Raw genomic sequence first — 16160 nt, forward strand, 5'->3', positions numbered from 1 at the left:
CCACTGTCTGGTTCTTCGAACAATGCCTGAATTCCTTCCAAAGGTGGATTCTAGCAATAAAATTACAAATCAAGAAATCACCTCACTTGTGCTATGTCCAGATCCTGTTGGACAAGAACAGGCCTCCCTTCTTTTGTTAGATGTAAGAACAGCTATCTTGTTTTATCTAGAGAAGACAGAACAGTTTAGATCAGCGGAGATTATGTTCATACAGCATCATGGTCCAAATAAGGGTAACAGAGCGACAAGGCCACTCTTTCCAAATGGATACACAGTACGGTAGAAAGATGCTATTCTCTGAAGGAAGTTCAGTGTCGCCTTAACATCAAGGTGCACTCAACCAGATCAATGGCAACTTCATGGGCAGAACTAGCGCAGGTGTCCCTTCACCAGATCTGCTTGGCGGCAACCTGGTCCTCGAATTCCACCTTCATGAAACATTATCAACTGGATCAGGCAGAGGGCTCTACTTTTGGCAAAAGTGTGCTGGAGTTAGCATCTTCTATTCCCCTCCATTTATTTTTTGCTTTTTAAATCCCACGTGTATTTGTGCTGCTGTAGGACGTCCAGGAAAGTGAAAATTTACCCACCTGAAATTTGCGTTTCCTGTAGTCCTTAGGCAGCACAAATTTCCCTCTCTTAATAAATTACATTTTTTGCTTCATTATAATGCAAGGAGGCTTCACTGGTGTCAGGGTTTTATGAGTGGACCTGGCGTGTGATTGGTTGATTAATTTAGTTTTTTAATTAAGCTTGTTAACCTGCCTGGTTGCACCTAGGGGAATACAACCCATATGTATTTGTGCTGCCTAAGGACTACAGGAAATGAAGATTTCAGGTGGGTAAATTTTCACTATACTACAGATGTAGAGAGAAGGTTTGTGATGGTAAAAGGTATGGTAGGATAACTTCTTGCACTGGTTAGCATATATCCACCATAAAATTCAGGGAGTGCAGGTTCCTCATGCATGCTGGGTCCACGCTGCCTTTTACCATTTTTGGTGCCATAATGGCCTACATTAAAACCAGGGAATGCAGCTACCAACATGCATGCTAAGCCCACTCTATACCTCTCCTGGTGCCAGATGGCTTCCAATTAATGCAACTCCCTGAATTTTATGGTGGCCATTATGGCACATAACAGGTAGCATTTAGTGTTAGGTTCTGTCTTAAAGAGATCGCCTTGACGTTTGGCAGACAGATCCAAATAATGTTGTACAAAATGTATTTGTCACTGAAAAAAACACCAAACAGATATACCACTGACTATACTAGCTGGTCATACAAGCAGATATTCAAAGCTGAGACTTTTGCCAATATATTCCTGTCAGGAAGATATCGGAGCCCATCATGCACCACGTCATGGGCACTCAGCATGGCAAGGGGTCCTACCACTGCACTAACTATGGTGTGAACATGGTCTGAAGGTGATGAAATCCAGCTCACAGCCAAGCTTCCACACAACCGCATAGCAGGTCAGCTAATGCAATGTGAACACAGCCAGACCGTAAGCCACACCCATATCAGACCATGTGATGGAGGTTTCCAGGTGCAACAGAATGTTCAATTGCCAGATAGAGGCCCATTCAATACATATAAAACAACATCACAAAAATATAGTGGCCAATATGGGGGAACTGTCTCAACCACAAACACTGTAGCGTGTCTTTCATTGGGCGAGCAGTTCCACCGCATGTGAACCACAAAATTACCGTGGCAAGTATGGGGGAGCTGCTCAAACCCCAAACACTGTAGCGTGTTTATCATTGGGGGAGCAATCCCACCGCATGTGGACCGCAGCAAACGACCATCCCGAGCAAGTAATGCATACAAAGGAGGACGCCAGCGCGTTCCACATGCACCCCCATACTTGCCACGGTAATTTTGTGGTTCACATGTGGTGGAATTGCTCGCCCAATGAAAGACACGCTACAGTGTTTGTGGTTGAGACAGTTCCCCCATATTGGCCACTATATTTTTGTACAAAATGTATTTGCCAGGAATCTCAAATGTACAAAATAAGCATAGCACTAGCACCAGAATATTTTCTATAACTATAGCATTATTGTACTTTATTTGGTTTACAGAGTGCTGTTGCATTGTTTGTTTGTTTGTTTTTTCAAAAGGAAAACTATGATCCCATACTTTTTTCAGATCACACTCTGTTAATAGTTCACCTGAACCTACATGATTCTAAGGGCTCTTTCACACCTGCGTTATGGTCTTCCGGCATAGAGTTCCGTCGTCAGGGCTCTATGCCGGAAGAATCCTGATCAGGATTATCCTAATGCATTCTGAATGGAGTGAAATCCATTCAGGATGCATCAGGATGTCTTCAGCTCCGGAACGGAACGTTTTTTGGCCGGAGAAAATAGCGCAGCATGCTGCGCTTTTTGCTCCGGCCCAAAAAACTGAAGACTTGCCGCAAGGCCGGATGCGGAATGAATGCCAATTGAAAGGCATTGATCCGGATCCGGCCTTAAGCTAAACGTTGTTTCGCCGCATTGCCGGAAACGACGTTTAGCTTTTTTAGAGTGGTTACAATGGCTGCCGGGACTCTAAAGTCCTGGCAGCCATGGTAAAGTGTAGCGGGGAGCGGGGGAGCAGCATACTTACCATCCGTGCGGCTCCCGGGGCGCTCCAGAGTGACGTCAGGGCGCCCCAGACGCAAGGATGACGTGATCGCATGGCACGTCATCCATGCGCATGGGGCGCTCTGACGTCATTCTGGAGCGCCCCGGGAGCCGCACGGATGGTAAGTATACCGCTCCCCGCTCCTACTATGGCAACCAGGACTTTGATAGCGTCCTGGGTGCCATAGTAACACTGAAAGCATTTTGAAGATGGATCCGTCTTCAAATGCTTTCAGTACACTTGCGTTTTTCCGGATCCGGCGTGTAATTCCGGCAAGTGGAGTACACGCCGGATCCGGACAACGCAAGTGTGAAAGAGGCCTAAACCCAAGAAACACAATTGGAGACTAAATGACTCTTTACTAAAGCTGGAAGCAGATACTGAGTTCATAGCTGAACAGATTAAAGGGACACTGACAGGCCCAATAAGCATATTTAGGCATATATATGACAGTACAGGTCTTCTAAAGTGTATTAAAATCATCTAAGTATCCCCCCTGACCACCTTATAAATACAGTAAACTGAAGTTTTATAACCTGGTTGAAGCTTCTTCAATCTGCACCATGGGGCTGTGTTTCATCTCCACTTGCGCCCCGCCAGCCTCGCTCCAACTGCCGTTTTGAAGCGCCGCCCAGCTCATCAATATTCACTTCGCTGGGCGGCTACTACTGTCCCCGACTTCACAAGATCCGGCGCATGCCCAATACAATCCTATGGGCATCGGCCTCCGTCTCATCTTCAGCATAATAAAGTCCTTATGGTAAACTCTCTAGAAACAACATGGTCAGTAGACACCTCCTTAACGTACCTTTAGTAAATACAACCTCAATAATTCTCAGCAACTTGATCAGACACCTCAGAAATAGGTTGTCTATGAACCATAGCATCTCTAAAATATACTCCGAGCTAATTTATACTGAAACCGCTCCACCCTTCATAGAAAGTTGGGCGAAGGAATTGGGAAAAACCTTTAATGAGCAAGAAAGCCAATCCATACTAACCAGCTCGGTACTGTATGTTTCCCCTACTAAACTTCAAGAGGCTCATTATAAACTGCTGACCAGATGGTATAGGACCCCAGTCTTTCTGCATAAAATAAACCCTGATATCTCGAAAAATTGTTGGAGGTGCGGTGAAGCTGAGGGAACACTAACACATATTTGGATAACCTACCTCAAAATAATCAAAAAATAACTTTTTGGCAGAAATTCACGAGTATAATTGAGGAACTGTATCACTCCAAAGTTAACATCACACACGAACTGCTCCTCTTGAACCTCCATAACAAAGAAAACTTAACAGACAGATTATTTCCATATCTCATTAACACCATGAAAGCAATGTTACTGAGGCTATAGCTTCAGAATCACCCCCGACTATTAATGATTGGTTTATAGAAATTTGCCAAATAAACAGATTTGAGAAGCTTAAATGGACTATCCTAGGCCAATACAATACATAACCAACCGAAGATATATGAACCACATATGTAATATGAATAATATTTATTATAATCAATCCAAATAATATACATAACATCAATGTGACATAATAAAAATAAAAGTCAGCTTCATGTTAGTTCTCTCACAAAGGTCAAAAGAGGTGTGACATAAATTTTATCATGTTGCCAAATGCTATAGAAAATATATGCTATGATAACTAAGTAGCAATCTGAACATGGTTGTATAATTCCATAGGCAGCAAACAGTGGTTAGGGTATACAATAATTACTTCTATATAATCTGGAAATCCGACTCAAACACTGAACCAAAGTGTTGCTCAAGGATATAGGCAAATCAAAATATCAAACACGTATAGAGGCAAAACCACATAACATTTTCAAAGGGGCATGTCCCTCTAAACTATACCCCAACTATTTTTACCCACTAAACAGCTGAAGCTCATTCCCCCTCGTGTACAATCACTCATTCATCTGTAAGCAAATGGGGCGGTAAGCCACATGTCGTGCAACGCACTGCGTCCCTCAGAATGATGGCGAGATCCGCACTCTACAGGGCCCGGTACGCGCCTAAAGCAAGGGGTGGGAACCTAAGCCACAACCATCCCATCTACAATATCACCCACGCCATTTACAAAGGGCAAGTTGCCAACACCTGGCAAAATTCCATTACCATATCTATTAAAAACGAAACGGATGTATTAATTAGAAGAGGTCAATTAGTAATGGAAATGGACACATAAAAATAAAATGTATAATATAAATTATATAAATAATATTAAAATAGCATATGAACCGTACATCCCTACTTTAAAATTGCAGTATATCAAAAGGTTTTCTGCCTCCATTAGATAAACTAATTGGGATAAATGGATTAAAAGCTAATAATCATAATAATACAAATGAGCATAACATGGAATTTGCATCATTACTCAACCCATGATAATATTATACATATAACATAAATATATATATATATATATATATATAGATATATATATATATATATACAATAAAAACCACAATCCATGTAAAAAACAATCATACATTTTAAACACCTCATGATTCAGTCATGAAATGTGATTAGAGGCAAATACAGTATGTGAAAAATATAGAAAAGGATTCTTTACGGTAAGAGCAGTGAGAATATGGAACTCTCTGCCTGAGGAGGAGGTGGTGATGGTGAGTACAATAAAGGAATTCAAGAGGGGCCTGGATGTATTTCTGGAGCTTAATAATATTACAGGCTATAGCTACTAGAGAGGGGTCGTTGATCCAGGGAGTTATTCTGATGGCCTGATTGGAGTCGGGAAGGAAGTTTATAGTCCCCTAAAGTGGAGAAAATTGGCTTCTACCTCACAGGGTTTTTTTTTTTTTTTTGCCTTCCTCTGGATCAACTTGCGGGATAACAGGCCGAACTGGATGGACAAATGTCTTTTTTCGGCCTTATGTACTATGTTACTAACCAGCAAAACCAATAATAAAAAAGTTGATGCAAAAATGCTCAGTGAGTGATTAAAGTGCTCATGCAGTGCCAGTGACCATGCAGATAATCAAGTGAAAGACAAAAGTGCCCAAAATAAATGTACGGTAACAATCCATACAAAATGTAAGAAAAAGAACTGGATTGCACATCCTCAATACTATGCTTTTATCTAACTGCTTCTCAGCATAATTAATATCACTTCTCACATGAGGCATTAGTATACAATTTGATCAAAAAGCATAGGCCCACTCACCGCAACAAGGTTGCCTCTTCGAATGGGACCCTATTCTAAATTTGGTGCAGCACTGCACGGCGACAACCGACGCAACAGCACCACCCCAGCAGGCAGCGGGACCCAGCAGTCAAACAGCGCCCCCGTTGTCCGACAAAGCCACCATGGCACTAGGTCCCACCAACCCACCGGGACAGCACAAGAACAACAATGGCCGCCGTGCAGTACTGCACCATGTGAACAGGTGTGGGACCAACCCCATCACATGCTCTCACCATGTGAACAGGTATGGAACTCACCCTATTACATGCTCTCAGGAACTCCAACTGAGAGGTAGGCCATTGTTGCTCTTGTGCTGTCCCAGTGGGTTGGTGGGACCCAGTGCCATGGTGGCTTTGTCAAACAGCGGGGGCGCTGTTTGACTGCTGGGTCCCTCTGCCTGCTGGGGTGGTGCTGTTGCGTCGGTTGTCGCCGTGCAGTGCTGTGCCAAATTTAGAATAGGGTCCCATTTGAAGAGGCAACCTTGTCGCGGTGAGTGGGCCTATGCTTTTTGATCAAATTGTATACTAATGCCTCATGTATAGCATGCAACATAGGTGTAGGTATACGATAAATTATGCTGAGAAGTGATATTAATTATGCTGAGAAGCAGTTAGATAAAAGCATAGTATTGAGGATGTGCGATCCAGTTCTTTTTCTTATATTTTGTACGTATTGTAGAATCTATCCTTTTTCCCCTCCTAATATCAGCACTCCTCCCCATTCGGTCCAGGTGCTTTTAATTAGCAGGCTTCTGTATGAGGGTATATATTCCTACCTCTCATTTGGATTTCCTGGATTTCCTGAGAGCATGTGATAGGGTGAGTTCCATACCCGTTCACATGGTGAGAGTATGTGATGGGGTTGAGGATGTGCGATCCAGTTCTTTATCTTACATTTTGTGCGTAAATGTAACAATCCTCCGAATTGATTAACTGCTATCATGTCACAACCAAAATAGGCTACCCATTGTACCATATATTAAAATACCCCCCATACTTCATCCCTCTGGAGGTCAGTTCTCAGTGATCATATCCATTTCCTATTCCAATCCATCCTCCATTATTTCAAGCTTGCCTCACACTGTCTGTCTACTGTCTGTCTACTGTCTAGTCTACTCTTCAGCACAACTACCCCCTCGGACCTGGAGCCCTGGGCAGCAGTGAGCAGTCAGAGAGAGAGAGAGTGAGACTGACCTGCTGTTAGTGGCAGTGCCCAGTTGTCCACTCTTCCAAGTGCCACTGCCATTAAAGTGCCACTGGCACTGCCACAAATCCATTGCCACCCATCCTGCAGCAGCACCCCAAGAATTTCAGCAGCAGAGGCAGGCTCAGGCTGGGCGCTGGGAAGGCTAAGCCACTGCCACTCTGCCACCTGCCAGTGCCACTGTGCCAGTAAAGTAGTGTGGAGGTCGACTGGAGCCTGGAGGAGGAATCAGAGAAAAAAATAAAAAGTCATAAGGTAAGTGGCCGTGGCGGGCCCATGGATGAATGAATGATATCAATAGTACCGTAGTATGACCCTAAAAATTAAAGGGGTACTGTACTCCAGTGATTCTTTTATATTTGCAATTGCAGCCCACTCAGAGGAGGAGGAGGGGGGGGGGCGTTTTAATAAAAAAAAAGTGGTTATCAAGTTATTAAAAACGTACATATTACCTTTCCACAGGATAGGGGATAATAAGTATTTGATCACAGGGGGTCGACATCCAGAATGAGGCCCAGCTCACCCTTCCCCCATCTTCCAAGTTGTATTTGTCTTGGCAGTGACGGTCGCTAAGCGAATCGCCGACTATAGCGAACAGCGCTGAGATGTCCACACTGTCCGCCAAGAAAAATACGGGCCCCATTCTGGAGATCGCTGGTGCCCGGGGGAGTCCCTCCCATCCTGTGGATAGGGGATACATTTTAAACTACTGGATAACCCCTTTAAAGTCATACAAGTCTGTCATACACCATTTATTAAAATTTCCCTCCTCTGTGCCCCCATATAGTACATACAGCCCCCCCCCCCATGTGCCCCCATATAGTACAGTCCTCTGTGCCCAAAAATACAGTACAGACCCCCCTCTGTGCCCCCAGATAGTACAGACTCCCCCTTTGTGCCGCTATATAGTACAGGCACCCCCACTCTGTCCCTCCATATAGTACAGGCCCCACGCCTCTGCCGCCATATAGTACAAGCTCCCCCCTCTATGTCACCATATAGTACAGGCTCCCCCATCTGTGCTGTCATATAGTACAGACTCCCCTTCTCTGTGTCGCCATGTATGGACAAATAGTGGGCTCTATTACTGTGTCGGGCAATACACATTGGGAGTTTGTAAAGAGGTGGGGATGGTGCTGGAATGCGAAGCCTAAAATATTTGTCTTGCAGATTCTGCGGAGACGAGTGGTGGCCAGAAAAAGAGACCGATTCCAATCAAAGAAGACGTCACCTTTGATTCACCCTAAGAAGTCGCTCTGTGAGTCAATAATTTTAAATATGAACTTTTAATCACTTATGGTTTGCAGAATCTGTGTAGTGCTAGTATTTTCCAGTATATGGTCATATTGGTCTTTGTTTAGTGGATTTTATTTAGTTACAGTGTGGTGTTAGTATCCAGTCACTATGCGGGGGTAATTGTAGTGGTCCTAGTGCACCGGTATACCTTGTACACTGGTATTATTGGAAATAATGGTCAGTGTACAGGATTTGGTCAGTAACAGTATGATGATAATATTTCTTCTTGTATACTGGTATTAGTGGTAACATTGGTCTCAGTATACAGGATTTGATCAGTAACAGTATGATGGTGATATGTATGATGATAATATTTATTCTTGTACACTGGTATTAGTGGTAACATTGGTCTCAGTATACAGGATTTGATCAGTAACAGTATGATGGTGATATGTATGATGATAATATTTCTTCTTGTATACTGGTATTAGTGGTAACATTGGTCTCAGTATACAGGATTTGGTCAGTAACAGTATAATGGTGATATGTATATGTAGAAATTTGTCTTAACATACGTTAACACTTTTAGTGCTGTTGGGGGGTTAATCAGACACTGAAGCATGTCTACTAGTGACTTGTGACTTTTTGTAGTCTTGGTAATACTCTATATGACGGACCCCCGTACTCAGGATGAGTATGTCCGCCGCTGTCTTCTTCCTTGCTGAGGAGATATTGGAACCCACTGATCTGTAGCTCCCAGTTTCCCCAGTCACTGGTCGGGACTCAGTGTAGGGTAAACAAAACTCTGGTTTATTGAGAAACTGCACAAACTTTTATACAGCAAGTGATGAGATCAGATTATAATCCCATCACATCTACAGATCGGTCTGCTCAACACCACAGGGCTTCCCCTCGTAACGAGCTCCAGACAACCATAGCAGGAGCCTGGCCAGAATGTCATTGTTCTAAGCTCCCCCAGAGAACAATGGGAGATAATGAGGGATGGTGCTGATAGTCTTTTGATATCCATGTTATACAGCATAACGCACTCAAACACAACTCGATACCAATACACATTTAACTTATACAGGGAGTGCAGAATTATTAGGCAAGTTGTATTAATATCAAAGCTGAATATTTTTGGAAGTAGTTTTTAGTTTGTTTTTAGTTTTAGCTATTTTAGGGGGATATCTGTGTGTGCAGGTGACTATTACTGTGCATAATTATTAGGCAACTTAACAAAAAACAAATATATACCCATTTTAATTATTTATTTTTACCAGTGAAACCAATATAACATCTCAACATTCACAAATATACATTTCTGACATTCAAAAACAAAACAAAAACAAATCAGTGACCAATATAGCCACCTTTCTTTTCAAGGACACTCAAAAGCCTGCCATCCATGGATTCTGTCAGTGTTTTGATCTGTTCACCACCAACATTGCGTGCAGCCGCAACCACAGCCTCCCAGACACTGTTCAGAGAGGTGTACTTTTTTCCTCCTTGTAAATCTCACATTTGATGATGGACCACAGGTTCTCAATGGGGTTCAGATCAGGTGAACAAGGAGGCCATGTCATTAGATTTTCTTCTTTTATACCCTTTCTTGCCAGCCACGCTGTGGAGTACTTGGACGCGTGTGATGGAGCATTGTCCTTCATGAAAATCATGTTTTTCTTGAAGGATGCAGACTTCTTCCTGTACCACTGCTTGAAGAAGGTGTCTTCCAGAAACTGGCAGTAGGACTGGGAGTTGAGCTTGACTCCATCCTCAACCCGAAAAGGCCCCACAAGCTCAGCTTTGATGATACCAGCCCAAACCAGTACTCCACCTCCACCTTGCTGGCGTCTGAGTCGAACTGGAGCTCTCTGCCCCTTACCAATCCAGCCACGGGCCCATCCATCTGGCCCATCAAGACTCACTGTCATTTCATCAGTCCATAAAACCTTAGAAAAATCAGTCTTGAGATATTTCTTGGCCCAGTCTTGACGTTTCAGCTTGTGTGTCTTGTTCAGTGGTGGTCGTCTTTCAGCCTTTCTTACCTTGGCCATGTCTCTGAGTATTGCACACCTTGCGCTTTTGGGCACTCCAGTGATGTTGCAGCTCTGAAATATGGCCAAACTGGTGGCAAGTGGCATCTTGGCAGCTGCACGCTTGAGTTTTCTCAGTTCATGGGCAGTTATTTTGCGCCTTGGTTTTTCCACACGCTTCTTGCGACCCTGTTGACTATTTTGAATGAAACGCTTGATTGTTCGATGATCACGCTTCAGAAGCTTTGCAATTTTAAGAGTGCTGCATCCCTCTGCAAGATACCTCACTATTTTTGACTTTTCTGAGCCTGTCAAGTCCTTCTTTTGACCCATTTTGCCAAAGGAAAGGAAGTTGCCTAATAATTATGCACACCTGATATAGGGTGTTGATGTCATTAGACAACACCTCTTCTCATTACAGAGATGCACATCACCTAATATGCTTAATTGGTAGTAGGCTTTCGAGCCTATACAGCTTGGAGTAAGACAACATGCATAAAGAGGATGATGTGGTCAAAATACTAATTTGCCTAATAATTCTGCACTCCCTGTAAACTCATCACCATGTCGTCACACTCTACATCAGTATTCCCCAACTTGTGGCTCTCTGGCTTTTGCAGAACTACAACTCTCTTTTAGGGCATGATAGGAGTTGTAGTTTTGTAATGTATTGTCATATATGGAAAAGACATTTGTAAAGGGGTGAAGTTAATAAAGATAGCCACGACCTAGGGGGGCCCCAATAAATAATTTTGCATGACCCTAGGATCAGCCGTGTTTGGCCACTCAAAGCCAAAAACTCCTGGGCCGGTCTGCAAGCTATATTCTTGTGGGTCAGCCAGGCCATACCTGCAGTCAGTCAGTATGAGTAGAAACCTGGTATTTGATTTGCCAGTCTTCTGTAAAATAATTATGCACAGGTTGTGCCCTGAGGTCAAAGGGCACAGCTGTACCATATATGACAGAAGCCTGGTAAATCAAATACCAGGCTTCTACTATATAAGCTCCTATCACTACAGCCTGCCAGGGAAGCCTGACATTTGATTTGCCCAACTTCCGTCATGTTGCAGACTTGACGCTGTGCCCTTTGAGTCAAAGGCCGCCCACAACATCAAGTTTGTAACAGTACGGAAGCCCGGTAAATGAAATGTCAGGCTTCTCTATCCCCTAGCATGATGCTGAGTTCATACACACTTTTGTTTAAGCAACTATCTCTTTTTTAGTGATTCTCATATTGCTATGGATAAGATAGGCGAAGGAAAAAGGAAACAGAAAGGAGGTGCAGAAAAAGAACGTGAAAAAAAAAAAAGACTTTTAGAACAAGATGCAAGCCAATATCAAAAAGTTAGTAGATTGTTCAAGATAGTGGCAAAAAAAACAGGATCTACCTGCATCTCCACATGAAGACAGTGATGCTAGTTGCAGCACAGCAATGCATAGTACTATGCAAAGCAGTGTAAGTGAAGATAGTAGAAAATTGGTACCTGGAATTTTACTTTCCTTGAGTCCGAAGGCAGCACAGAATGGGTTAACGTTGACCTCTTTAGTTTCCTAGGACCGCCCACCTAGATTTAAACAATCAAACAATTAGTCAATCACATAATCAGTCACCTATAAAGTCTGGTGAATGCATCTGCCCCTTGTATTAAAAAATAGATCCACACCGTTGCAGAACAAAATACAATTTATTAGGGAGGGTACGCCTGTGCTGCCTTCGGACTCAAGGAAAGTAAAATTCCAGGTACCAATTTTCTACTTTCCCTTATCGTCCTCGGCAGCACAGAATGGGATTTTTATAGATTCCAAAGGGGGGGATTATACTGAAGCTGAACTTAGAATGCCTGTGCCAAAGGCTGAGCTCCTGGACTCGATGTCGAGGCGATAATGCTTTGCGAAGGTGGAAGGCGTGGACCAGGAGGCTGCGCTGCAGATTTCTTGTATAGACACCTGTCCATATTCCGCCCAAGAGGCTGCTGTCGATCTTGTGGAATGAGCCTTGATGGAAAGTGGTGGAGTTTCCCCCTCTAACAAGTAGGTTTCTGTGATGGTGTTCTTTATCCACCGGGCGAGAGAATCTTTGGATGGCGTTCGCCCTCTTCTTGGTCCAGAATAAAGCAAAAAAAGACTTTCGTCTAACCGGAACTCTTCCGTTCTTCGCAAATATGTTTCTACTGCTCTTTTTACATCCAGCATATGTAATTGCTCCTGTTCTTCATCCGCCGGATTTGGAAAAAATGTAGGCAAAAAGGTTTCCCTATTAATATTCATAGTGGAAGGAACCTTTGGTTGAAAAGAAGGCATAGTTCTAATCAATATCCCATCGGGAAGGATTCGTACATACGGATGTCTGGAAGATAACGCTCGTAGTTCCCCCAATCTTTTCGCCGAAGTAATGGCTACAAGAAACAGGACTTTGCAGGAGAGATATCTGATGTCCACCTGTTCCAACGGTTCAAAGGGTGGCTTTGTGAGTCCCCTTAGTACTAGGGATAGGTCCCACACAGGAAATGGTTCGTGCACCACTGGTCTCAGCCTCTTCAAGGCCTTGAAGAATCTGACTATCAGAGGATGGAATAGATATTTATTCTCTGTCAAGATATTAATGGCAGTCATCTGGGATTTTAAGGTATTCGGCTTCAAGCCCATATCAAATCCTTCTTGAAGGAACTGAAGAATACTGGAGATGGTTATTTCCGCATATCCTTTCCCAGACAACCAAGACCGGAATTTTCCCAATACTTTGGCATACTTCACGTTGGTAGAACGCTTGCGGGAATTCATTAGTGTGTCAATGACCGAAGCTGGTAGGCCCTCTTCTTCTAATCTGCTTCTCTCAACATCCAGGCCGTGAGGTGTAACCGATCTAGGTTCTGATGGAATAGACCCTGCTGGAGGAGAAGGTCGGGAGCACATGGAAGCTTCCAATAGTTCCCTTCGGACAGCTGGAGAAGAAGAGGAAACCATGACCTCCGGGGCCAAAATGGTGATATCAATATTACTTTGGGTCTTTCTACCGCAATCTTCTGTAGAACCCTCGGTATGAGGGGTACTGGCGGAAATAGGTAGACGAATAGGTGACTCCAAGACATCGAGAAGGCGTCTACCACTGTCGGCCCGTCGTGCTTGCTCAGGGAACAGAACTTCTGGAGTTTCTGATTCTGTCTGGAGGCCATCAGATCCCAGGTTGGACAACCCCATCTGGCTATGATTTGCTTGAAGTAAATCGGATTCAAACCCCACTCGCTCGGACTGACTGTCATCCGACTCAGACGATCCGCTTGTATATTGTAACAGCCTCTTATATGAATCGCTCTTAATTGCAAAAGATGTGATTCTGCCCAGGTGAAAATCCGTTTGCATAACTTCATTAAGGACGGGCTCCTCGTTCCTCCCTGTTTGTTCAGGTAGAACACAGTGGAGAGGTTGTCTGAGCGAACCAGCACCGATTTTCCTTCCAGGAGAGTCTGAAAATGGACCAGCGATTCCAGAACAGCCTTCATCTCCTTGAAGTTTGAGGACTGTTGCAGATCCTGGGGAGACCACTTCCCTTGGATCCATCTGTTCTGTACATGAGCTCCCCAGCCTCTGGCTGACGCATCCGTGGTGATTACCATCGGTGACAGATACTGAAATGATTTCCCCACTGTGAGCTTCTCCGTCTGCAACCACCAGTCCAGACTCTGAATAACGGATGGTCTCAGGCTGACTCTTCTCTCCAAGTCGCAATGACTGGTGCGTCTTGCCTGTATCATATTCCATTGAAGGTCTCGCATATGGATCTTCGCCCAGGGGACTGCATCTATGGTAGAAGTCAGATGACCCAAGGTCTTCATCACTCTGCGTACAGATGGCTTGTGAATGGATCTTAAGGTTCTCACTTCCTCTCTGATCTTCTGACTCTTGTCTGAAGGAAGGAAAACTTTCATGCAGCGGGTGTCTATCACCATCCCCAAGAATCTTTTTGACGTCGTAGGGGAGAGCTGAGATTTCTTCCAACTCATTATGAAACCGAGGGACTGGAAAAGAGAGATGACTGTACGGAGATGAAGTTGTAGCTGTTCCTCCGTTGCTGCTGCCACTAGCCAGTCGTCCAAGTAGGGGTAGACTTGAATGGCCTGTAAGCGTAGATGAACTGCAGCCACCACTGATATCTTGGTAAAGATTCTGGGCACGGATGTCAGCCCGAAGGGCAATGCTCTGAATTGAAAGTGCAGGATTTTCCCTGCTCTCCTGACGGCTACTCTTAGGAATTTCCTTGAGGAAGCTCTTATGGGTACGTGCAGGTAGGCGTCCTCCAGGTCCAGGGAGGCCATGAACTGATCTCGCTGAAGAGTGGACACCACCGATCTTAATGTTTCCATCTTGAAATGGATTTTTCTCAGAAAATGATTCAGGTATCTGAGGTCTATAACGAGACGCCAATCCCCGCTTGCTTTCGGGACTAGAAACAACCTGGAGTAGACTCCCTTTTTTTCTTGACCTCTTGGAACCCGTTCTAAAGCTCCTTTCTTTAGAAATTGGTCCACCAGGTGATCTATACGAGGGTCTTCTCTTTGATACAGAAATCTGCTTCTTGGCTGATGAAGAAACTCTAGCGAGTATCCGTCTCTTACTAGATCCAGAACCCATTTGTCTGTAGTGATTCTCTCCCAGTTGTTGTAGAAGTAGGATAAGCGCCCTCCTACAGACTGGCTTTCGACATCAGAAATCAGTCTTGGAGTTCTTACTGATGTCTTCCTTTCCTCTCGCTTTTTCAGCAGAACTGGGAAGGATTCTTCTGTCTGACCGGCCTCTGCTAGATCGCCCGCGATAGCCTGTTCTGCGGTAAGGCTGCCTGTTAAAGGGACGAAAATTCCTCGGACGATTCTTGGTCTTAAACTGAGGGAACTTCAGGGATTTCTCATCCGAATTGGATTCCAACAGCTTGTCTAGCTGAGAGCCGAACAATCTCCCAGGCTCAAAGGGTAAAGCGCAGAGGTTGGTCTTAGAGGCAACATCTCCTGCCCATAGCTTGAGCCACAAGGTTCTTCTTATTGAATTTGAGAGAGCCATATCTTTAGCCAGGAATCTCAGCGAATCCACTGGGAAGTCGCACAAAAATTCAGCGGCCATTTTAAGGGACGGCAGCTGAAGGAGCGGAGCAGGTCTTCTCTGGGGACTCCGTCCTCAATGTCCCTTCCAAGGTGACTTAGCCAGATTCTGAGGGCCCGAGCCACTGGTACTGCGGCCATGGCTGCCTTACTTAACGTGGCCAAGTAAGAATGCAGTCTCTTTAACAAGTTATCCGCTTTTCTGTCCATCGGATCCCTCAGCAACGCGGAGTCATCTGCAGGAAAAAAGGACCTTTTAGCCAGCCTCGTTACCGCAGGATCAACTCTGGAGGGAGCCTCCCAGCTTGAGGACTCAGAGGAGTCGATTTTATAGACAGAGCGGAACCTTGAGCCAGGATCCATCTTTTTCAGGGGAAATTTACATTCCTTCTGGAATATGGAGTCCAGAACCGGATGGCTTGGGAGGACTGAAGCTTTTTTCTTTGGAAAATAGAAGAGACTCTCCTTGTCCTGTGCAGCGACAGGGTCTTCCTTAGTCTCCATTATTCCCTTTACTTCTCTAATTAAGCGATTCGCATTCTTCCTATCAAAAAGGAAATTTTCCTCCATTTTAGAGACTTCCCAATCGGAGTCTGAATATTCGCTCTCAGCCGTCAGAGACTCGTCAGAGGATGAGGAGACAGGATCGCGCTTTCTCTTTTTGGCCTTCTGTTTCTGCTTTGTCAGAAAGGACTTAAAGAGGCTCATTAGCCTTCTGGCCTCTGCGTCAGACTCGACCTCC

Source organism: Bufo gargarizans, chromosome 1, assembly GCF_014858855.1.
Source record: "Bufo gargarizans isolate SCDJY-AF-19 chromosome 1, ASM1485885v1, whole genome shotgun sequence".
Taxonomy (NCBI): domain Eukaryota; kingdom Metazoa; phylum Chordata; class Amphibia; order Anura; family Bufonidae; genus Bufo; species Bufo gargarizans.